The 24,139-nt window shown below is 35.2% G+C and overlaps 1 protein-coding gene across 11 annotated transcripts in view; it reads right to left on the bottom strand.

Moving 5' to 3' along the window:
* The window catches only part of Ncoa2 (nuclear receptor coactivator 2), a 264,620-nt gene that overhangs the window by 134,700 nt on the left and 105,781 nt on the right, over positions 1-24,139 (bottom strand). The window lies entirely within an intron of this gene.

The raw sequence follows: 24,139 nt of genomic DNA, 5'->3' as shown, positions 1-24,139 counted from the left end.
AACACATATTTATTCATATGATTAAACATCAGAAAAATTCTGAAGGTGACATGTTTAATAAGTTGCAGAGTGTGGACAAACTTTTAAGTAATTCGTAGTATCAATTTATAACCCCATTAAGAACTGAAATTCTGCCACGCACAGTGGTGCATACCTGTAATCCCAGCAGCTCAGGAAGGCGAGGCAGGAGAATCACAAGTTCAAAGCCAGCCTCAGCAATGGTGAGGCACTAAGCAACTCAGTGAGACACTGTCTCTAAATAAAATGAAAAATAGGGGTGAGGATGTGGCTCAGTGGCCAAGTACCCCCTAAGTTCAATCTCCAGTGCCAAAAAAAAAGACTTGAAATTCTATATTTTAGCTCAATATCAGATTTTAAAAACCTATTATAAAAACATGGAATAATTAATGTATGTTAAGTATATTTTCAAATGCAATAAAGGATAAGTTTTGAAAAAGTAAGATAACAAGGTAAAAAATAATAATGCCCATTTGCATTTGCTGCTTCCAACAGGCCTAAATCTACACAGAATTGGCACTCAGGACTTAACCTCCTTCCTCCATAGGAGAGCCAGGAAAGGCCTATCTTTGAATAGTCTGCTTGTAGATCATTCCTATATTAACTAGAGAGTTCAGGCTTTCAATGAGCCTTAGAAAGGGACCAACTGTACTAAGCTAGCAAAAAGTGCTATTTTGTTGGGTTATTTCTAGTAAAAGGCTATGCAAACAGCAGTACGTAAATGTCTATGATACTACAGGAGTCAATTATACCCACACAAAAGACGGCTGAGGAGGACTACAGAGTGCAATCACTTCTAAATACAACTCTGCCAAGTTACTACTTTATCAAATGAAGTAAAGCACAAATAGCATACTACCTTCCATCTTAGAATTTGTACTTTATCCATCGACTTCAGAGACTTCAAACTACACCATCGGATTCTTCCCAATTAGTGCATATGTAAACACTCTAAAGTAAGTCACCTTTAAAAGGTACGTTCAGTCTTTGAAGTCACTGGAATATTACTAGGTTAAAAACTGAAATTAAGTGATATGTTAGCCAGAATTACTAAGTATCTTAGTGGCCTAATAGACCTTAAACTTTGTATACTTTGGGCTTCTGAAAATGACAAAATCCCAGAGATGAATGTAAACCACAAAAATATGATTCGTTGTTAATCCAGTCCTCTGAGATTGGCATTCTTCCCTAGAAAGTCCGTGTCAGCTTCTATGGCCAAAAAGAATCTTGTGGCTAAAAAGAAGGTGAGAGCCATCTAGTCATGGGACTCTCAAAGTCATCCATTTCATATTCCCAGACCTGGCTAACTCCAAGGTCCCAAGTAAAACTTTTCAAATGCCTAGCTTTGGAATGATTTACATATTAATTAAGGCGAAGACCTCCCAAATGTCACGGGGAAATCAAAAAGAACCAAAGATGAGAACAGATCACACTGCATCTTTGAACCATGAGTATCAATGTGTCACAGACAGAATGGAAGAAATGCCATAGATCCTTCGGAGTGTCCAGCTGATGCCTCAGTAACCTGGCTGTCCTAAACTTGTGTGGTTAACAGGCTTAGTTACCTCTTCTGACTCTGCTGCTCTTCATTTCCCCTGTGCATTAACTTCTCTGAATAAAACCAAGAGAAAGCAACAGACACCCACTGAAGACTATAGAAAGAGCCTGGCTCACTTTCTTCCATGTAACACAAAGGAGCACAAGACAGGTCATGGTTAGTATTAAGGCTCTTATGTCTCTTCTTGCCAATCTCTTTAACAAAGATTGGACTACAAGTTTTCGTTTATTCATAAATTTGGCCAAACAGAATTGTCAAGTTAGACCAAAAGCTATTCTTTGTAGAGATGCTATATTCAGAGGCAAATAAATATTCATCTATTCCAATTTCCACAGGCACGAGAGGCACTTAAAACAAAAGGTGCTAAGGAACATGTGTTTCACGTTTGTCTACAACACTGCATCCTACAGCACATCACTATTTCTCAGTACCCCGAGCCAATTATGACTCAACTTCAAGTGTCACTTGTTAAATGCTTTTGAATGAGGTTGAATTTCTTTCACCTTCCCCTCACCTTCTTTTGCTTTCTCCTTATTCTCTTCTTCATCTAAAAATATAGGTAAGATTATTTATCCTTGTTATGGTAGTAATAATTAGAATTATAGCAGCAAGTAAGAGAAAAGGGGCAAATGTCATTAGCAGAAAAAAATAAATCTTTAAAATCCCATAAGTCATAATTTATAATAATGGAAAAGTATTTTTGATAACTAACCTGATGTATTTTGGTTCTTTTTCTTTATTTTTTAATTTTTTTAAGCTCTAAGTTAACTAATTTCATTGAACACTTATTCAGTATCAATAACATGTAAGGCACTAAGTCTTCAGGACAAAATCTCTAATCTCCAGGGACCTTTAACCAAAGAGGGCAAAAAGAAAAGCAGGCAAAACTTATAAAATATGATCAGAAATGCGACAGTAGAAATGTATCAAAACTGATATTAGAGTTAGTTAGAAAAATTCAGAAGCTATTGCAATAATGAGAACTGATGAGATTATACATCTAAACTTAAAAAGCTAATGACAGCCTGGAAATAAATCCTCACACATATAGCCAAGTGACTTTTAACAAGGGTGCCATGTCTAATCAGTGGGGAAAGGGTAGTTCTTTGAAGGATAACAATATCCTTATACATACAAATAGTGATATTGGATCCTTCACTTACATAAACAAAAACTAACTCAAAATGATTCAAAGTCCTAAACATAAGGTCTAAAACTCTTGCAAAAAAGCACAAGGGGGAAGCTTCATGATATTGAATTTAGTAACGATTTCTTGGACATGACCAAAAGCACAGGCAACAAAAGGAAAAGTAAGTTGGCCTTCACCAAAATTAAAAATCTCTGGCATCAAAGGATACTATCAACACAGTGAAAAGGAAACCCACAGAATGGGAGAAAATATTTGCAAATTATGTTTTATAATTGATTGGTATCCATAATATGTATAAAAAAAAACTTCTACAATTTGACAATAAAAACAAAGAACCCGGGGGATAGGAAGGGCAGCAGAATAGAATAGACATTATGATTGCTATATGTATATAGGTAACTCTATGACCAGTGTGATTCTGCAATCTGTACAATTAGAAAAATGAGAAATTATACCCCAATAATTCAAATGTATGAATTGCCAAGATCATTGTAATATCATGAATAGCTAATAAAAAAAAAAAAACATAATGGTAACTAACGTAAAAAAAAAGAACCTGAGAGAGAAAAAATTGGCATGGGATTTTGAACAAACATTTCTCCCAAGAAATGTCAGTATCACTAATCATTACGGAAATGCAAATCAAAACCACAATAAGATATCATCTCATACCCCTAAGAATGACTACTATCAAAAAACTAGAAAATGACAAGCAATGGTGAAGATGTAGAGAAATTGGAACCCTGTGTATTTGTGTATTGCTGGTAGCGTGTAAAATAGTTGGTGAAGCCACTAAAGAAAATGGCATGATTATTTTTCAAAACTTACGGCACCACTCTGGGTATGTCCCCAAAATAAGTCAAAGCAGGAAGATGAACAGATATATGTTCACAGCTGCATTATTTATTCATAATAGCCAAAATATAGAAGCACCCAAATGTCTGATAGACGAGTGGATTAAAAAAATGTCATATGTACATGCAATGGGATATTATTCAGCTTTAAAAAAAAGAAGGAAATTTGGGCAAATGTTACAACATGGATGAACCATTAGGACATTATGCTATCTGACTTTATGCTACGTATAACAAACCAGTAACAAAAAGACAAATGTTGTATGCTTCCTCTTACATAAGGTACCCTGACTAGTCAAATTCATAGAGGTGGAAATTAGAATGGTGGTTGCCTACCACTGTGGGGAAGAGGAATGCAGAGTCAGGGTTAAAGGACAGAGTTTTGGGGAAGATGAAAATGTGCTGGGGATGGGTGTCGGTGTGGCTGTGTGACGATGTGAATGTGTTTAAGGCAGCAGAGCTATACATTAAAAAATGGCTGAAATGGTAATATTCTATTATGTACGTTTTATCATGTTTAAGAAGTCTAATATACACATTCCTTAGTTAGAAAATGTAAAAAATGTCCTCTTTTTCCAAGCTTGGCTTACATTTTCAACATTCTTACTACTGCCTCAATGAAAGTGTTCCTTTTTAGCTGCCAAAATGGGGAAACTTTAATCTTTGACTTATAAGAACAAAACAGAAGAAAAGAAATATCTTTGGACTTCAGCAGTTAGACTCGGGATTTACTCGTAGCCTTTAGGAAGAGAAACAAAAGGATGATACATAAGACTGTTCCACAATGATTATAGCCTCCTAGTCCATAACAGTCACCTGCTGTGTGCCCAAGTTTCAAGTGACTCATGTTAATCTATCAGCAGTTTAAGAAATGGAAACATCCCAGAGATTAGGAGACTTGCTGCTGGACTTTAAAACTGAAGAACAGAATCATGTATCAAATAAGCCAGAAAAATCCATAAAAAGATAAGAGAATAATGTATTCATTTCAGAAGAGAAGGAAGAATAATTTAAATATCTTTTAAAGCAAGTACTGAAAAGCAAACATGAGCAATTTTTTACAGAACTCAAGCTATGATTCTGAATCTAGATTTTACTTTGGAATAAAGTAACACACATACACTAATTCAGAGACAAAAGTAAGCAGACACAAAATAAGATTCCTGGTCTCTCAAGGCTGAGCCCCATTGTGGAAGCCATCAAGCTGGGCAAATGCACATCGCATATGCTGTAGTTACCGCCTCTCCCCTCGCACAGCTGACTTTGCTAATTAATCACTTCGGAGCCTGTATGTGGCCTCTTCAGTGCTCCTCAACACAGCACTCCAGGCAATCACTATAAGCAATAGGAGCTGGCACAGAGCCGAAGCCTGCTTGCCATGCCAGCACAGGGTGAGTGGGAGAGAAATTTGGGGTGGCCATGAATCACACAGAAAATATCCACTAAGACCTCTGGTACTGAAAAGAGGATGTCACCACACACACACAAGTACGCGCAGATTTACTGTTACAAAATCTGCTGATGTGAAGCAGCTACTTCTCTAAGCTTGTTTTAGACATGAATATTCAGTCAAGTCCTTGGTGATGTAATCAGCTCCACGGTTCTTTATATTACATATAGAGTTTTTGTGCTTGATAGGACTAAAGATTTGAGGGGCACAATTAGGGAGATATTCTTAAAGAGTTTTGTTAGAAAAATAGTTTGCTAGTAAAGAAAACCATCTGCAGCCAGAAAGGAAGGTGTGCAGATTGGCTAACTACCCACCCTCCGTCCTCCAATTCTGCTGCTTCCTTCCAGGTTTCTACTCATGCTATATTCCCAACCATTCCCAGAGTCCAGCAGGTAGAATAGCGGGACAGGGAAATGGGGGTAGGCTTGCAAATGACAGAAGATTTTTTTCAGACAAGATCTAAACCAGCCTGCCACTGCTAGTAAGAGGATACTGACGAGAATGCAGGATGAAGGGTAGCTTTTTTTTTTTCCTGTACAAAGAAAACTCAAGACCACAACTACTTTATCCAGTCACATCAAACTTTAAAGGGTTGTGTCATCTTTTTGTTGTTTTATTTTTTACCCTTAAAGATGGCCAATTTCAATAGAAAGAAGCACTATTCTTTATGTCATCCTTCTCAGATTACATCAGGTTAAAACCATTTAAGACTAAAGAGGGAAAAAAAGCAATAAAGATGTTATTTTATAATTTTTTAAACCTTTATTTTACTTATTTATTTTTATGTGGTGTTGAGGATCGAACCCAGGGTCTTGCATGTGCAACGCGAGTGCTCTACCGCTGAGCCACAACCCCAACCCCTTATAATTCTTTTAAATTGTACACATTTGATATTCTGTTCTGTTGACTGATACATTTATTTTTCTTACCAATGGTATGAAATTGGTACTATTATTTCTCTCAATTTACAAATAAGGAAACTGAGGCACAATAAGGTCATGTCGAGCTGGTAAAGACATAAGGATCTGAATTCATGTATTCTGGTCCAGAGTCTCTGCTCTTGGCCACTGCACAAAAAGCACAGAGCACAGCAGAGCATGCCTGTAATCCCAGCTGTTTGGGAGGCTAAGGCAGGAGGATTGCAAGTTCAAAGCCAGCCTTCAGGAACTCAGTAAAGCCCTAGGTAACTTAGTGAGATCCTGTCTCAAAAAAAGGGGGGGTGCTGGGGATGTGGCTCAGCAGTTTAGCACCTCTGGGTTCAATCCCTAGTATCATTAAAAAAAGAAAAAAAAAAACAAGGTGGTGGTTTTATTGATTTCAAATGTACGGGATAGGCCAGCTATGTGCTGTGTGTGTAGTTTCTCATTGGTTTCTTCCAAATACCAAATGAGATCAATCTTCCCCTTTTAGAGATGAAAAAACTGAGGCTCAGCAAAGTTTTAGGTAACTTACTGAAGGTTACACAACAAAAGGATTGCAAACACCAGGTATTTCTTGGGTGTGAACACAGTGCCGGTCACTCTTATAAACATTATCCCTTTAGTGCTCCCAACAGCCCCATGACCCAGGTACTGATTTATTTCATTTTACAGCTAAGTAAAACGAGGCTTACGGAGAGGTTTGGTAGTTTAATTAGGGTCAAATTAGTAAGAACAGAAATTAAAACTCAAAACAATTGAATCCCAAATCTCTGGTTTTCCCCTTCTGATATTTCTGTGAGTAAAATTGGTATCTCAACTACAATTTGCCAAGGCATTGTTTGGGGATTACAAAGAGGATTCATTTCCATTTAATAAGCTTATACTATACTGAGAGAGAATAACTATTAGAATCACTATCATGTCCACATATTTAATCATCAACTATTCCGTGAGGTCCTTAGAATGTGTGGGACACTGAACTATTCTAAGCAAGGATGTAGCGTGGAACCAATGAGATAGATTAACAAAAACAAAACAACAACAACAAAAATAACCTCCAAAACTCTGCCTTCCCATCCTAACAATCTTGAGAGAGATAATATATTAGAGAAACTATATAGCAGCACTAGGAAGAATAGGAGGATTAGAAATAAAGACAGGTTGTGGTCATTTCCTGCTCTTTGCCAGACCATGAGCCAAGCAGCATGCTTCCAGTCACCTGCGAGCACAAACTGCCCCCTAGCCTTTCTAAACATGTGATAGACCCCCACTAAGAACCAGAGGGAGACCACAGTTTCTTACCATTCTCTCAGGCAATAAACAATCTGGCTTCTATTGGAACAATTTAATGTTGTCCTTTGGCTTCAGTGACAGCACAATATCTTGACTCCCCTCCTACCTCCTGACTTTGGTTTGGGTCTACTGCTCCTGGCCACCTTGGTTATAATTGGTTCCTGATGTGGGAAAAGGAAACCAAGGATACCCTCATTGCAGTTGCTTGAATCATAGTCCACATTGGGGCATGTCTGGGACTGCTACAGGAGGAGTACAAAGGCAGAAGCCCTCATACCACCAGGTTCATGCTTCCAAGGCCTCTTGATAAAAATATGCAACTTTTAAACAGGTTTAAAAGCACATTCAAGCTTGGGGACAATTTCTTGAAGGAATCCTTGCTTTTCTTCTCATTATAATGCTACTCCTTGAAATCTTATCTGTTGATGCAGTGCCAAAGATTCTATCTATGTAAATGAGACCCAATTTACACATTCAGCTTCAAGATATCACCTTAGCTTCAGTACCCAACTTTCAACCTCTCATGGATCTCTCCCTAGATGTGTTCAAAATACAACTCTGCACTTTTCTGAGGGACTCCTTCTTACTTTTTCTACTACTTCTCATTTCATTAGTAGCCCAGAAAGGAGAAAAAACAAAACAAAAACAAAAAAAGCCTTTTCTCTTAATCTTCAAAAATCAATCAATTTCTGAGATCTTCGGAATCCACTTTTGCAGATGCTTTTGATCACATCACCTTCTTTCCAATTTCTATGGATTTATTTCTTCAGTGGCTTCGTCCATCTCTTTTCCCCATGACAAGTCTCTCCATTAACTCAATATAGCTATAATCAGTAGCAAATTATTAATGCCACCATTCCCAGGTATTTACCATGGGGATGGAAATTACCACAGAATACTGATTTAAGAATTAAGTGTGATATTATGTTAAACATCAATCATAATTCTTAATACATAAGACAAATTAAATAAATGTCATTTCTACTTCCTTTTGTCTTATTCTCATTTTCTGTGAAATCAAATAGGAACCTGGCATGTAGGAACTCGTGCACTCTGCGTAGTTTTCCAGCTATGCCCACAAGATATTTCTGTAGCTGTACAGTCTGAGTATGGCCAAACTGGAGCATGCAGCATTCTTTGATTTGGCCTGGCTCTTTGCACCCTTTCTATCCCTTCCATTCTGATGAACACTTCCCTACCATCCTCGGCCTGCCTATACCTTACTAATCCTCAAAAGTTTATCATCTCTGTAGCCACCTGTCCACGGAAAGTCTTCCCTAAGCCCTCACGCGAGTGACATTGTCCCCCTCTTTCAGTATCCAGAAACCATCAGCCTACTGTGACAGCATCTTTCCCTCAAGTTCTAAAGATGGAGTGCCTGGCAATGTATCAGAAAGTAGGGACACAAAAGTGAAAAACTATTCTTGTAACGTCATCGTTGTTATTATCTGGTACTCATTTTATTCTAAGTATATTATAAAACATGAAAGTGAACCAGCACTGATTGTAAACTCTTTGATGTCACAGTTTGTAAATTACTCATCTTTTATTTCCTTACAGGAGCACTACAGGAACTATTATTATACTTTGGTACATGACATAAATTTAAATTTGGTGGCAGTCATAATAATTTTGTATATTTCAATAACATTTTATTCCAGAGAATCTTAAAGGGTTTCATAGAACAAAATTAACTATTACTTAAAGTATCAGAGAAATAAGTATCATTTGTAAATATTTAGACAAAAATTATACAGCAATTTTATATATGAAACTTTAATGTGATTCAAATATACAAAACTAGGAATAAAATTTAGAGTCTTTAGACACTAATTCCCAAAACCTCAAAGTCTAAAGAATACATCAAAACAATGACTAAATAAGAATAAGCACTCAAAGAAACCCTCAAAACCTTACGCTACTTACCTTTATTATACATTTCTAAAAGTCCTGTAACTGGAAATCACTATGCTATATGCGAACAAATTAAAATGAATAAAGAACAAATTCACAGAACAAGGTCCCTGATATGGTGTTAAAAAACAAAGCTTATTAATCAGAGGGATGAGTCAAAGGTAAAATGTGAAGACAATCTGACAGAAACTCCTCTGGTTTGGGACTTCAAAAGTTATGATGAAAAAATCAGTAATTTAACTCTTCAATTTCTTGTATTAAGTAGCACAAGCACAACTAAAAATTGACAGACAGTACACACTGATTTTAAGATACTAAAAGCTGTCAATTTGTTTTCCTTGAAAGCATAACCAATACCACTTACTTTGATAGGAAGTCTCACCCTTAATAAACAGACCTTTAAATGAAGTGTCTCACTAAATGATTAACAAAAAAAAAAAAAATATTCACAAAAAATTATAAAAAAGGGAAAGAATCATTGAAATTACTGGAATACAAACTGGAGAGTGAACAAAGCAAACCTTTTACTGGGAAATGCCACACTACCTAATTTCCTATGATAGGTGATGATCAAGGTAAAACAGTAATGTTACATAAAAGATGGATCTTCAAATCAAATCCCATCCCTTGCTTACACAACAATATATTTTTACACAAAAAAATAAAGAACTGACAAAAGCATGTGCCTGTTCCATAGGAGATGGGAAAAGTTAGGATGTTGCAAACAGTGAATGTGATCGCAAAACACAACAGAGGAAACCTAGTCTTCATTTAGTAAAATGTGTAAATTCAAGTTAAAATTTAAAACTTCATATAGCATAAGATACTTATAGTAAAAGAAATTAGCAAGCACCTTACATTTTATCAAAGCCTGAAATTAAGATAATTTTAAGAATAGCCAATATTTACTGCATACTTAGGAAGTGCCAAGCCCAGTACAAAGCACTTTACACATACCTTGTTAGTAACAACCCTATGAAGTAGATATTTACAACATCCCCTGCTTTGTGGTAAGTGTCAGAGTGTGGTTTCAAACCCAGAGGCTGACTTGGAACTTTAAACTCTATGATATGTGCTATATTACCTTTCATGTACCTTTAATGATCAAGCACATGCCTGGATAATTAATATGCCTGATGCCCTGGTCCTATAGGAGTAACCATATGGATTTTTAAAACCTACACGTTAAAAACAGTTTCACATGAAGGAGAGAGAACACGCAGAGTGGTTATAATTGGTTCCTGATGTGGGAAAAGGAAACCAAGGATACCCTCATTGCAGTTGCTTGAATCATAGTCCACATTGGGGCATGTCTGGGACTGCGGCAAGAGGAGTACAAAGGCAGAAGCCCTCATACCACCAGGTTCATACTTCTAAGGCCTCTTGATAAAAATATGCAACTTTTAAACAGGTTTAAAAGCACATTCAAGCTTGGGGAAGGATCAGGGATAAGGGGCCAGTAGATACAAATGCTATCTAGCTAAAAATCAGATGGTGGTGAATGTAGGAAGATGGGGAAAGGACTAAGAAGTCTGCTGCAACTGCAGCCTGTATGCAGCAGCGACTACATCACTTTTATCCTCAGGGAAATGAAGTAGGTACATCATCAGAATACTCATTCTTGGGTATATGGTATGCATCTTTTTCACAAAAAGAAAGAGCCATTGTTAATGCCTGTTATAGAACTTAATTAAAGTGAGCCTATAATCTGTACTACTAGTTTTAGTTTTCCTTTTGTTCTAAAAATCAAGGGCCAAATTCTTGTTGAATTAGGGCTGTTGACTATATGAGTCCTCCAAGGACCAAACATACAGGTAGATGTCTATTCAGTGCATGCAAGGCAAGTGCTCTTCCACTGAGATACATCCAGAAGCTAATTATCTTTCAAATAATTTTAAGTGCCAACCTAGCTGCAAGGGATTTTCTTAGGTGCAACTAAACATTCACACTCACAACACTATCACAGGCAACACAGGACAATCTCCTGAGAAGGATCCAGGGTAGGAACAGTGCTAGCCAGCAGGGAACCATTAGGCACTGCTGGGCTATGGAAGTGGCAGTTTAGCTCAGTTCACAAGAGGTAGGTGCTCCCTTTGAAGTTTTCTGTTCCATGATAATCTATCTCTCTTAACAATTTCACAGGCAAACCTCCCAAGGTTCTCCTGAGGGAAGTACTCATTTGCAAGAGTCAGTAGAGCCCAGAGCTAGGGCTCCCCCATCAGGTACTACATTTTGTTTATCCTCCTATCAAGATGCAGTTTATCAGCAGGGGTCATTTTTACCATATATTATGGTATATACAATATATGTGTTGCCTACAATTGTATTGCTACAGTCTTATTAGGTTACCAAAAGAATAGTTAGAGGATTTAGAGTAAAGGCTAAAATTTTCAATCTGAAGTATTTGAACTATATCAACATCTATGAGTCAATATGAAAAATGTGACCCATTAGAAAAGTGGGCAAAATATGGAGAATGAAGTTCACCAAATATATTGTTACATTGTGTGTAGATATAATAATGAATTCCACTACTATGTGTAATTATGATGTAACACATTTTAGAAAGGCCCATTAAAAATAAAGAGCAAACTCATTAAACATTTGTTTTGTCCAAATACTTTCTAAAATTTGTTTAAAATTACAAGAAAAAATCATATATTCTACAACATAGCCTAACAGCGTTAACACCCAAAAAAAATTCTCATAGGGATAAGGCCACAAAAATGTCCATTGCCAGAAATAGCTAGAATTGCAAAACAAACAAACAAAAACATAAACTGTTTATCTAGAGGAAAAAAGATAAACTGTGTATGTTCATATAACGGAATATCATACAACATTTAACAAAAAATTTATAGGGAAAAGATAAGTTACAAAATACTACAGATAATATGATATAATTTAATTAAGCTTTAAAACCTAGAAAATTATATACAATATTACAAGCGATTAGATATACACACAAAAATTTTAAAGGCCTGTATACAATGAACACATTTGGGTGTCAGTTACCTCTAAGAAATGAAGAAAAAAAAGAATGGTGGTAATAATAATAATAATAATAATAATAATAATAATAATAATAATAATTTTTAAAAGGAGGTGAAAAGATAAAGTGTATGGAATGAATGTTTGTGTCCTCTCCAATATTCATTTGTTAAAGTCCTCTGGGAAGCAATGAGGTTTAGACAAGGTATGAATGAAAGTGGGTTCCTCTTGATGGTTAGTGCTTTTAAGAAGAGATCAGGTGGACCCCTTCTTTTTCCTTGCCTTATGAGAATATGGCCAAGAAGACCACTGTCTGCAAGGCAGAAGAAGGTCCTCATCAGAATTCATGTTAGTATTCTGAACTGAAGGCTTTCCAGCCTCCAAAACTGTGAGAAATAAATGTCTACAGTTTAAGCTACCCCTTCTATGGTATTCTGTTATAGCAGCCCAAATTAAAGCAGCAAGTGCTATCGTTTTTAATTGTTAAAAAGCAAAAGACAATTAAATTCAGATTAAGATAATAATATGCTTGAGTTCTCAGTCTGAACACACCAAGATGATGCTGGCTCTCAGATAACAATTTTAAAACTATTATCTTGTATGTATTTCTCTTGGAGTCAGAAGGAATGTATGTGTGTGTATGCACATTTTATATATTATAAAAGGAAAACTTCTTAACCCAGGGTTTAAAGGCCTCAAGTCCCGGTTCAGCTTTATTTCTAACTGTACCTTCCACTACTCTAGGTCAATGGCTCCCTCTGCCTATGCTGCTGTGTTCCAAGTCCTGTGTGACAAGCTTTGCTCATCCCCACCTCTTCTCCGGTTATGCTGTGTCCTTGCCTGGAAGACTTCCTGTTCCAGAACAACCTTCCTCTGAAAATCTGAACTTTAGTTTGTCTTCTAAGGCCTTACTCCAAGTCTTGGATCCTCTAAAAAACTCCTCCATTAACCAGTTCACCCTTATTTGGACTCATGTGCATAGACACTCAATAAATATTTATTGGGTGACAAGCATTGTGATATAGTCCTGGGGGTATTCATAGGATGCTTATCTATACTATTTATGAATTAAATACTGATTTAATCTTTATGGTAATGTATATGTCCACTTCAAATATAATATAATCTTGTTATAAACAGTACTTTATAAATAATGGTCAGGGCTCAGCATATATTTCTGGCTAAATGAATGTCAAGTGATGGTAGAATAGTCTAATTTTTTTAACCCCAAAACATTTAATGCTTATCCTTATAGCTTTTGATGCTTAGAACATTTTCCTGTGATGTATACATTTATGCAAGAGAACAATGGACTTGGAGTCAGAAGGAATGTGTGGAGCATGGGCTCCATCATGTACTACCTCTGGCCATATTACTCTATCTGTACTAACAAAATGAGAATATGTATACCTATCTGAGAAAGCTTTCATGATTGTTATGAGAAATAAGTAAATTGGAAAAAGAACTGCTACTGTGCTAGAAGACTACCCAGCACTCATTCATTTATTCAGTGGTATTTATAAGTCTATTCTCAAGAGATGCCAATATCTTCACTTCCTTAAAGAAGAGTTTATAAAGATGCATTCATTCCCTTTCTGCCAGGTGACAGAAATGCTGACTTTCACTTAAAAGAAAAAATAAATAATTCAGTCAAAATATTTTATTTAGATGTTAAATAATCATCTCTAAGGCCATAAAATCATTCTATTTTTAAAATGTCTTTATTCAATTTATCACCTAAAGTACACAGTAGGTATTTATAGCTCTGCTTTAAAAAATAGTGTTCGGAAAAGAATAGAAATTGATGAAACTGCTTATTAGAATATATACAATCAATAAAATGTTCATTCTCTTTTTCATAAAATCATTTGACCTCCTGTTTGAAGCAGAATACATGGGAGTTCATTAGTGATTAGTTTAACTGGCCTACCTGGTTTTTCAGAAGAACTACTAACCTCTGTTTCTACTAGACATAGTTGTCCATCTGAAAAGCGGTTACATTTTTTATTTTTAAAAATTTATTCTAATTTGTTATATGATAGCAGAATGCATTTCAATTTATAGTACACATATATAAGCACACTTTTTCATATCTCTGGTTGTATACAACATAGAGTCACACCATTCATGTCTTCATACATGTTTTTAGAGTAATAATTTAAAAGCAGTTTCTACAATTGGAGTCTACTCTTGTGACAATCCTTTGGAGCTCATATTTTAAACCACTTGGAGAAATAAGTTGAAGATATAGTTTCAATGCTTAAACCATTCTTTGCTCTTTATCCTATCTTAATATTCAAAGCCACATCTCTCCCAATCATTTGTGCCCTCAACCTCTCAATTATCCCTCTGTTTCAGCCACATGGGGAAATTACTGTCTATCCCTGAGATCTACCCCCAGAATACTAATTTCAAGTAGACCACCTAGCCTATGTTTGAGACGACCCAATATACCCTCTGAATCTAACAACACTTAATCTGGCCATTTTGATGTGATGTGGCAACAAAGAGAAATATGTACATTTAACATTCACTTTATAGGTGAAATCTTACCTTAGGCACCATTGGATCATTTTTTTTTTTCCTATACCTTTTCTTCCTGGCTCATCTTTTCTATAATACGAGGCAAGATTAGGTAACTACTATACAATGCTTAACATTATGGGCTCTTGTGCCAGAGTAGTTCAAATTCTAGCTACACTGGATAGTCACTGTGTTATCTTAGAAGAGTTGTTAACCTTTCTGTGTATCAGATTCTTTTCCTATGAAAGAGCAATGATAATCTTTGCCATTTCACAGGGTTATTATGAATCTGGAGTGAATCAGTACAAGTAAAACAGAATAGTGGCTAACATGAAGTCCATACAAGTTCTGTATTTTTAATAGAAAGTAATACCAATTACTGGAGAAATAAGTTGAAGGTATAGTTCAATGCTTAAACAATAAGGATGACCAAGTCTCTTTCTGGTTAGCAGGTTCTTCTAAGCTCAAAAAAGTAAAAATATTAGTTATCTCCTTAGCAGACTTGTAAGGATAAATATTTATACAGTCCCCCATCCAGGCTTATTATTTTAATATAGAAAATGTTTGCCAGAAAAAAATATGGAAAATTAAAAGAGGGGGGGACACATATATGTCCACTATATAAAAATGCTATTTAATAGTGATATATTTACTTCCACAGATTTTTAAGACCAAAGCATAATTTTTTAATATTTATTTTTTAGTTTTAGGGGGACATTATATCTTTATTTTATTTTTATGTGATGCTGAGGAATGAACCCAGTGCTTCATGCATGCTAGGCAAGCACTCTACCACTGAGCCACAATCCCAGCCCCAAGACCCATTTTGGCCTTTGACAATATAATTTTTATGAACACCATTAATATTCCAAGTTGAATTTGTATATCTAAAGCAAACCTAGGAAGAACTTGTTGTAATGACTGCAATCGTGAAACTGATTTTTACTTTAACATATAAGCACACTTTCCCTAAAAGAACAGTAGTCAGGATCTGCACACATGGGTGTGCAGATTATTTCCTACAGTACAAACACTGGTATCTTTCTAATGTCTGGCAATTCCAAAAGCTGAGTGAGGCAACACAATAATAAATTTGAGAGGAAAAATACTGAATAAAGTTATGGCTTCAGCTTAAATGCTAATTTTCATAAAAGTATTTCTAATTTTTCACTAAGAACCAAGATGAATTAACCAACAACTTTAATCAACTTACAAAATATACATTTTACATTTCAATTTAAGGTAAGTTTATCTAAGTTCACCCACAATAAAAATGATGTGTAATGTGCCTATATTGAGACTTAATTTTCTACCTAATAGCTTAAGGATGCATTAGGTTATCAGAAAGACCACACACACACACACACACACACACACACACACACCCACCCCTTCACTGAAATCCAATTACTAATTTCCCTCAGATTTAACATATATCACTTTGATTGACATATAGCAACAAATAGAAATGTTTCATCATTTACAAAAACAATTAAGGAAGCAGCATGGTTTGATAAAAGGAGCCACTGAATCTAGATTCATGTCCCAACATGGCCTGAGATGATATAACAGCCAGAAAATCATTTACTAATTCTAGGTCCTGACTTTAAAGTGCAGTCCTTGAATTATATGATTCCTGAGCCATCTTCTTGCTCTTAAGTAAAGACACTAAGAAATAAAGTGATAACAGTGTCAGCTGGCCTGTAAATCACTGGCTGCCATAGGAGAGGGCCTTTTGTTGATGTACGTCATGTCCTAACATCTAGAATTATGTATAGTGCTGTCCTACTCTATGCTTCTTTTCTACATAAATGGATTGTTTCATTTAAAAGTGAAAAACAAAAATGGAAAATCCAGCTTTAGTCTTTTCAGCAACCATGGTCCCCTGACTCCTTTTAATGAAACAACAAAACTGAAATGAAATGTGGAGTAGCTCTCATGAAGAAACTTATATTTTCTGGTATACAAGAAACCTATCCTGAAATCTGCCTAATCAACAGACATTAATACTGTCTGATCAAATAAGTACGTTTCCATGGTTAATAAAAAGAACATTATATAAAATCATGCTTGAATTCATTTATTTTGAACATATACCTATAAGCAGTTTAAAGATAAAGATAACAATGCTTAATTACCTACCCCATATTTGTTTTTTTAAAAAGTACTGCTCTGAGTTTTCAAAGTGCATTAAATTAGCAAATGAAATTCAACGAATGTACTTTAGAATGCTAATTTTGTTAATTTTTTGTTTGTAATATGCAGTAAATAAAAAGAAAGATATATGTTAAAAAGTATATCTTGGCTCATTTAAAGAGCAACACAGGCAGATGCTTTTTTAAAAATAATCTTTTTTTTAAAGCACAGAGGGAGCTTCTCTTTGCCAGCTTTCAAATAAACATTCATTTCAGGTCTTGCTACGTTTTTCTTTTAATTAATAGAAAATAATAAAGTCAAAGAAATGGGGACAAGGTAAACACCAGAGTACTGTAGAGGACACTGAGCTTATTAACATTATTTTTTTTATGTTTCAACTGAATGTAGCTCTGGTGGGTGTGCTGGTTGTAAAACTTTAAATGCTATGCCTACATGAAGACTATGTAATGCTCTTTTCTTTTGTGTTCCCTAATGGAAAAACTGAGATCCTTTCTCCTTTTAAAATTAAATGTTTTAAGGGTTGGGGTACAAACAGCTCAGTGATAGGGTGCTTTCCTAACCCGTATGAGGCCGTGGGTTCCATACCCAGCACCACAAAGCAAACAAACAAACAAACAAAAGCTTTAATGAAGTAAGATTCAGAGAACACTCACTTTTTTCAAGTTGAAAATTACTAAAGTCTGCTCTCACTGCTCTACAATAATTAAATGCTTTCCAGAGTTGTGTTACATGCTAGTGCTCTCACGATCAAAAAGCCAAATAAGAATCACGCTAGCACTCTGCTCTGCAAGGCTTCAGGAAAGAGTGCACCACAGCACAGAATGTCTAGGTCTTTGCCACTGTTGAGATGGACAGAAATACCTTGGCAAACAAGAATGCCTGATGGGTCATTTGCTTCTGATGCCAGGGGCTTCACATTCTTGCTCACAATTTAGGTTTGCTAATGCAAGCTTCTATATATTAACGAGTAGACTTTTCTCTCGTCCCTGAATCACACTGTCTGATGAGGAAGTTACTAGCTAAAACCTTTCACTCTCCACTTAAAAATATTTTCTATAGGAAAAAATGTTTAGATATCCTAGTAGGTTGAAAATGGAGTCTGAAAAACTGTAGGGATTCTACATACATGTCTAATCACCAGAAAACCAATATTAAAATATACCTATTTATTGTCAACTTAAAGAAATTTACATACAAACACTTGAAAAATTAAAATTTTAAAAATAAACACACTTTTGGTATTTTGAAATGTGTTCAAACTTGGCAGCCTACGATATCTCTGAAGCATCAAGCTTTCTCACCTTTTCTTCTCCAGTCTTTAAATTGCCTGAAAACTTTCAAAACTAGTATTCTGCTACAGGTACAGACATGGCTAAAATGCACTGATTCATCCTAGAAGGAGGGATGTTTACAGAAATTAAGCCAGATTCAGTCAAAGAAAAGTACATGCTGCAACATGAAAAACCCTACCCCCTCCTCCAAAGCTTTCTCAGCAGTGTGTCTAACTGATCTGCATGTCTACACTTCTACTCTTCCCTTAATTCTTCTCTGTCATTTTTCAGTTTATATTATCATGCGCTTCCAACTTTTTTTCCTTTGATAAGAATAATTCCAAAAGGCTAAAGCGAATTTTTTCTGACCACAAATTTAATACAGTAGTCTCTTAAGTGATTGGTCTAAAAGCAGAGAATCCCTTTGCTCCACCTCCTAACATCTGTCACAAGAGTCAGATTACAAATCAACCCAAATGAGGGGATCAAGGGGCATGTATGTGAAGAGGGAACACAAGGAAAAGGAAAACCTAGTGGTGAGGTCATTAGGAGAAAGCATCATAATTTCTAATCTATGATACAATTTGGACAAAGAGACCGTGTTAGAATAACATGAATCTGAATGATAAGGTTTAAAAAAAAAAAAAAGAACTTAGATTTCCTAAGTAAAAATCCTCTTTGGAGTTGTAAAATAATCACCATTTTACTATTCAATTTATAGATTTTATTAAGATGTAAAATGTAATAATTTATTATTTGCAATGCAGAAAACTAACCCTTCATTGCCCTGTTTTTTCTAAAAAAAAGTCATCTCTAAAGCCATCAGTAATGATAAGAAAATGACTTTATCTTTTGATAGTTTGTATTTTAAAAACTAATCCATGAATTGACTTTAATAGCTTGATAAATTAACATTATTTCAATGGGGAAAAACCCACATATTTCTATTTTTTAAATGATTAGATGAAGTCAACAGACATCTGAGAATCTAAGTCTAAATGGTTTTAACTTACCACTTTATAAAAAAAAAAAAGATGTGACAGGGAAGAAATAAAGCAACAACAAAACTTATGAAACGCTTTTCTTTTCTTTACTTATTTGGTATTTGATGGTTTTCTAATATATGCAAGTACCTTAAAAAGAATCCAGGTCCAACTTTACACTATTAAAATACAAAAGTTTCCGAAGTACAGAGAGTAACCTGATCATAATTGTTGTGAAGGCAGAAAGGCTACTCTATGCTAAATCTTGCCATCTATAGGTGCTTTACTCAACTCCAAGTTGGGGGTGTGTGTATGGGGGTGTGTTTTAAGTATGGTCAAAAGTTTATATTTTTATTTTTTTAACATCTTTATTTTATTTGTCTGTCTGTCTATTTATTTATTCATTTAATGTGGTGCTGAGGATCGAACCCAGTGCCTCACACATTTGAGATAAGCACTCTACCACTGAGCTACAACCCCAGCCCAAAAGTTTATATTTTTAAAAAACTAATTATCATTCACAAAATTCCTTTACTTTATGTCATCTTTGAAAAATTCTCTGAACTGGAGTACTATCCAATTATAAAACTGCTTAAATTATCCCTACACCCCAATCCATTTCTCATTCGTATCATGGATGGATCCAGCCTTTAATCATAAAGCAAATAATATTTGTTTCTATATTTAACAAAAGGATTGAGAGTTCCCCCTGAAATAACTCTCCCCCAAACACTGTTTTTAGGATAAAGCAAGTACTCCAAGACTCCTTTACAAACCACTGGGGGCTGTCAACCCAACAATCCACATAAAATGTAAACTAAAAAAGTCCTGCACTTGGGACTCAACCTAATCGTTACTGGATGAGCTCTATCATCATCAAGATGCTTGCCATCCGCCTCCTCTAGCATTCACAATGACATATGCACATATGAGCACCCACAATTCAGACTTGGGGTAAAAAATGGCCACACTAGGTGACACCATTGCCAGACCAAACAGATTTATGCCACAACTAAATGCACTAAAATTTCTGTGTATTAAAAAACTCATAAGTCTAATAAAAAAAGGCATTTACACCCAGCCAGTAGCTGACCTATAGTTCTAATCAATTTAAACTCACAGCTAATCTAAAAATCAGAATGCATATAAACATGTCATTTTCTGAAATCCCCATTCTAGTCCTTGAAAAGAAATAAAAAGCACTAATATATAGTTGCAATTTGATTTATAAAAAGGTTGTATTTCTAAAAATATTATACAAATCATGTAAATTTAAATCTTATTTTCACTATACGAGGGAAATGCAATATTTAAAAGAACCCTGCTGAGTCCTTTTTATAAACTGAATAAGCAATACAAATGATCACCTCCTACTTAAATTATTTTCTATGTATGAATATATTAAAATAGGTTAAATCTACATTGTATTACTCTAATTTAAGAAACAAAAACCAGCTAAAAGAAGAACAAGTTCGGTGGAGAGAATATGAAAGAAATTTGGAATTAATGTTTCTAATTAGCAAGGGCTTTCACAGACTTAGAAGCAAAATTTTCCTTTCCTGATTAATTAGAACACCAACACAAAGAACTAGACTCTAATTGGCAGTTCTTCCAGAGAACCAGAATGGGACAGATGCAACCTACAGGAGAATATTTTCTTCAATGAAAAAACTGCATCAAAATCCTGTGTTATATAGATGTATAGATAATTGCCAGCAGTTCTTAAAACTAAACAACACTTTTGAAAATTACAAAGGCTGTGTAGCTAGTGGTATAGCAGAAATATTGTGGCCAAAAAAAGTCACTAGGCTCAAATTAACATTGAACTTTGCAAAGAGCTTTTTGTTAAATTAAATGTAATGTAAAATATTGACTGAGGAGATCTTTAAAAGATCTAGAATTGTCCCTCTCTGAACAACTCCCTAATAGGCATATTTCAATATTTGCCCTTAACTTTTAACAGGAGGATTTCACAGTGCACTCGAAGAATACCAAGATAAAAAGTAGACTGCTAATGTGAAATGGATATGCCTAAATTAATGAAAAGAGAAAGAAATTAAGAAAGAAATTTGGGACAGGACCCATAACAGCACTGCAATTAAAAAGATAAGGAAAGGAAATTCTCAGGAAAGACAAATATATCCTCCAGCCTCTAAGACAAGGGGCAAGGCTGGGGGGAGGGGAGATCATAACATTAGAGAATAGCAAATTAAAGAAATTTAAGAAGCAAATTTTAAAATGCTACAGCAAAGATTTTTGAATGCCATATTTCAAATGTAAGTATACCTATTAGCCTTCAAACAATTCTCTGAAATTCCAATATACAGACCTTTAAAAACATCATCTACATGTATTATGTGAAGTTAAAATTTTTGTTTGATTTTTTTCATTCTTTTATTAGTCACTACCTTACATTCTGCTGTCTCATTCTAAAAGTAAAATAATTTCAGAATAACAAATAACACAACTTAAATAAAGGAAAATACTTTGTTTTAAAAAACAATTTCTAAGATTCTCTTTAAACAGAAGTTGGAGGATTTCTCCACCTGCTGCTTTCCCCTCAATGCCAACCATGGGCAAAACCTCTCACTTCTCATTTCCTCAGTCTGCTCATCTAAAACAAAAAAGTCTGGTTCCCTGTCCCCAACACTGGTGTAGTAACAATATAAAAACAAAACAAGAAAAAGGGCCAAAAAATGGTTTGCAGAGCATGTGTGAAATAAAGTATAAATGACAGAAGCTGCCTAAGAGTTGAGTGATGCTCAACTGCCTAAATTTTCTTCTGAAACCCTGTTGCACATTATTAGTATCCCGTACCTTTCCAGTTTTTCCAAAGTAATAATCTCTTCTTTCTTCTTCTTGCCCTAACTTTAAAAAAACTCATGGTTCATATGAGAAATTTTTTACAGGCTCTTCTCTAAAGATGTTCAATTCACTGTATCTTTCAGTTAAATGAAACTAATCCTGAATTTTATTTAATACCGAAAAAAATCCTATATTTTAATTTGAAATTTTAAAAATCCTTTGGTTCCTGTCTTTTTAAAGTTGTTGATGGATCTTTATTTTATTTATTTATTTATATATAGTGCTGAGGATCCAACCCAGTGTCTCACACATGCTAGGCAAATGTGCTACCACTGAGCCACAACCCCACCCTCCCTGTCTTTTTAAATGTTGCTCTTTGGTAAAATTAATAGCAGCATACCAGGATAGAAGGTAAGTAAAGACATTTTACTTCTATAATAAACAATTTCACAAAGCTATTTTTAATATTCATCTTTAAGTCATGAATATTTTTATGTGGATTTGTTAATATCTGGATCTTACATTTCTTTTTTTTTAATGAATGTTATAATTTACCCATTTTCCTGTTGTTAGGCATTTTTTCACTATTTTCTCACTGCTATTTTCATGTGTTCCTTATGCCTGATTCCACCAGCCAGTTTTCTGTATTCTAAATAAACTAAAGTGAATTTAGTCCCATATTTATATTTTTATAACAGCTTAAGACATAATTCACATCCCATACAACCCATCCATTTAAAATGTACAATTCAATGGTTTGTAGGATATTCAGAGCTTTGTAACCAACTCTACAATAAATTTTAGAACATTTTGAAGCCCCAATTCCATTAGCAGTCAGTTCCATTTTCCTCTACTCACACTCCTAGCCGTAGGCAACCATTAATCTAGTTTCTATCTCTGTAGATTTGCCTATCCTGGACACTTCATATAAATGAAATCATACAAAATGTGACCTTTCGTGATTAGCTTCTTTCAATATGATGTTTTTCAGGCTCATCTATCTTGTAGTATATATGAGTATTTCATTTATTTTTATTGCTAAATAATATTCCATTGATGTAATATAGCATATTTTATTTATATATTCATCAGCTAATGAACAACTGGAATGTTTTCATTTTGGAGCTACAATAAATAATGCGGCAATGAACATTCCCATATTCCTATTTTTGTTGATACAGAAAATCTACCGATTTGTTTTGGGGAATGGGATGATGTAGATCATAGGAAACTGGATATCCAAAGGAGACAAAGCCAGGAATTTGGTAGAACCTGTAATGATTTCTCCTCTTGCTAAGCATGTAATCATCACGTCCTACCAACTTTAATATCACTTGAATTTGCTTATCTCCCTTACCTCTGCCTTCAGGTCCCATCATTCCCTATAGCACTTCAACAGCTTAATTGTACATCAGCCTCCAGACTTGCCCTCTTCTGGTTGACTCACCCCAGTGCTGGGATCTAAAATATGAGTTTTTCATTTCATTTCCCTGTATCAGTCCTTCAATGGAAACCCATGGCACTCAAGATTAATGTAAAATGACTTAGCAAGAAAAAGGCCCTTGGAAGATCTGGCCCCACTAACCTCTACAATCCTGACCTCTGGCTATTTGTGCTGCATATCTATGGAACTACTTTAATTACTCCAAAAGGCCTTGCTCTCTCTCACCACTGGACTTTGTACATGCTGCCTTCCTCTATTTCTAGAACTCCCTTCCTCCCTTAGGTACTTCCCCTTGCCACAGAACTATTTGTACCCTACCTTTTAAAAATGTGCTATCATCCCCACAATAATAAATGTTCCAAGTGAGCAAAATTTCTTTTCTCATCACTACAGGATCTAGTACAACAAACACAACACGTGCTGTGGCTTTGATGAGGGAATGTTATATGTTAATATACCTGAATAATCCATGTGAGTAGGTACGACTTTTCTAGACTCTGGGATTAGAAAGATACCTGGTGGGGAAACACAAACCTTAAACTTGGCTACACCTGTTTGTAAACAGCTGAGCAACCCTTCACTATCAACTCATATAACTCACAACGGGACGACATTCACCTTCCACATAGTCACGGGTGTGATACACTAACAAAAATACTTGATTTATTCCCAGTATCCAGACAAGGCTGGCTCAGAGATAGGCAGGTATCCAACCCAAGCCAGGGAGAGTCATTCTCTGATTTCTGTTGGAGCTATCAGGAAAGTTCCCCTTTAAAGGGGACCATTGGTTACAAAAATGATGAAAGCC

This window comes from Marmota flaviventris, chromosome 15, assembly GCF_047511675.1.
Source record: "Marmota flaviventris isolate mMarFla1 chromosome 15, mMarFla1.hap1, whole genome shotgun sequence".
In the NCBI taxonomy this organism is placed as follows: domain Eukaryota; kingdom Metazoa; phylum Chordata; class Mammalia; order Rodentia; family Sciuridae; genus Marmota; species Marmota flaviventris.
Note: the sequence above shows the minus strand (reverse complement) of the source record. Positions and strands in the feature narration are given on the sequence as shown.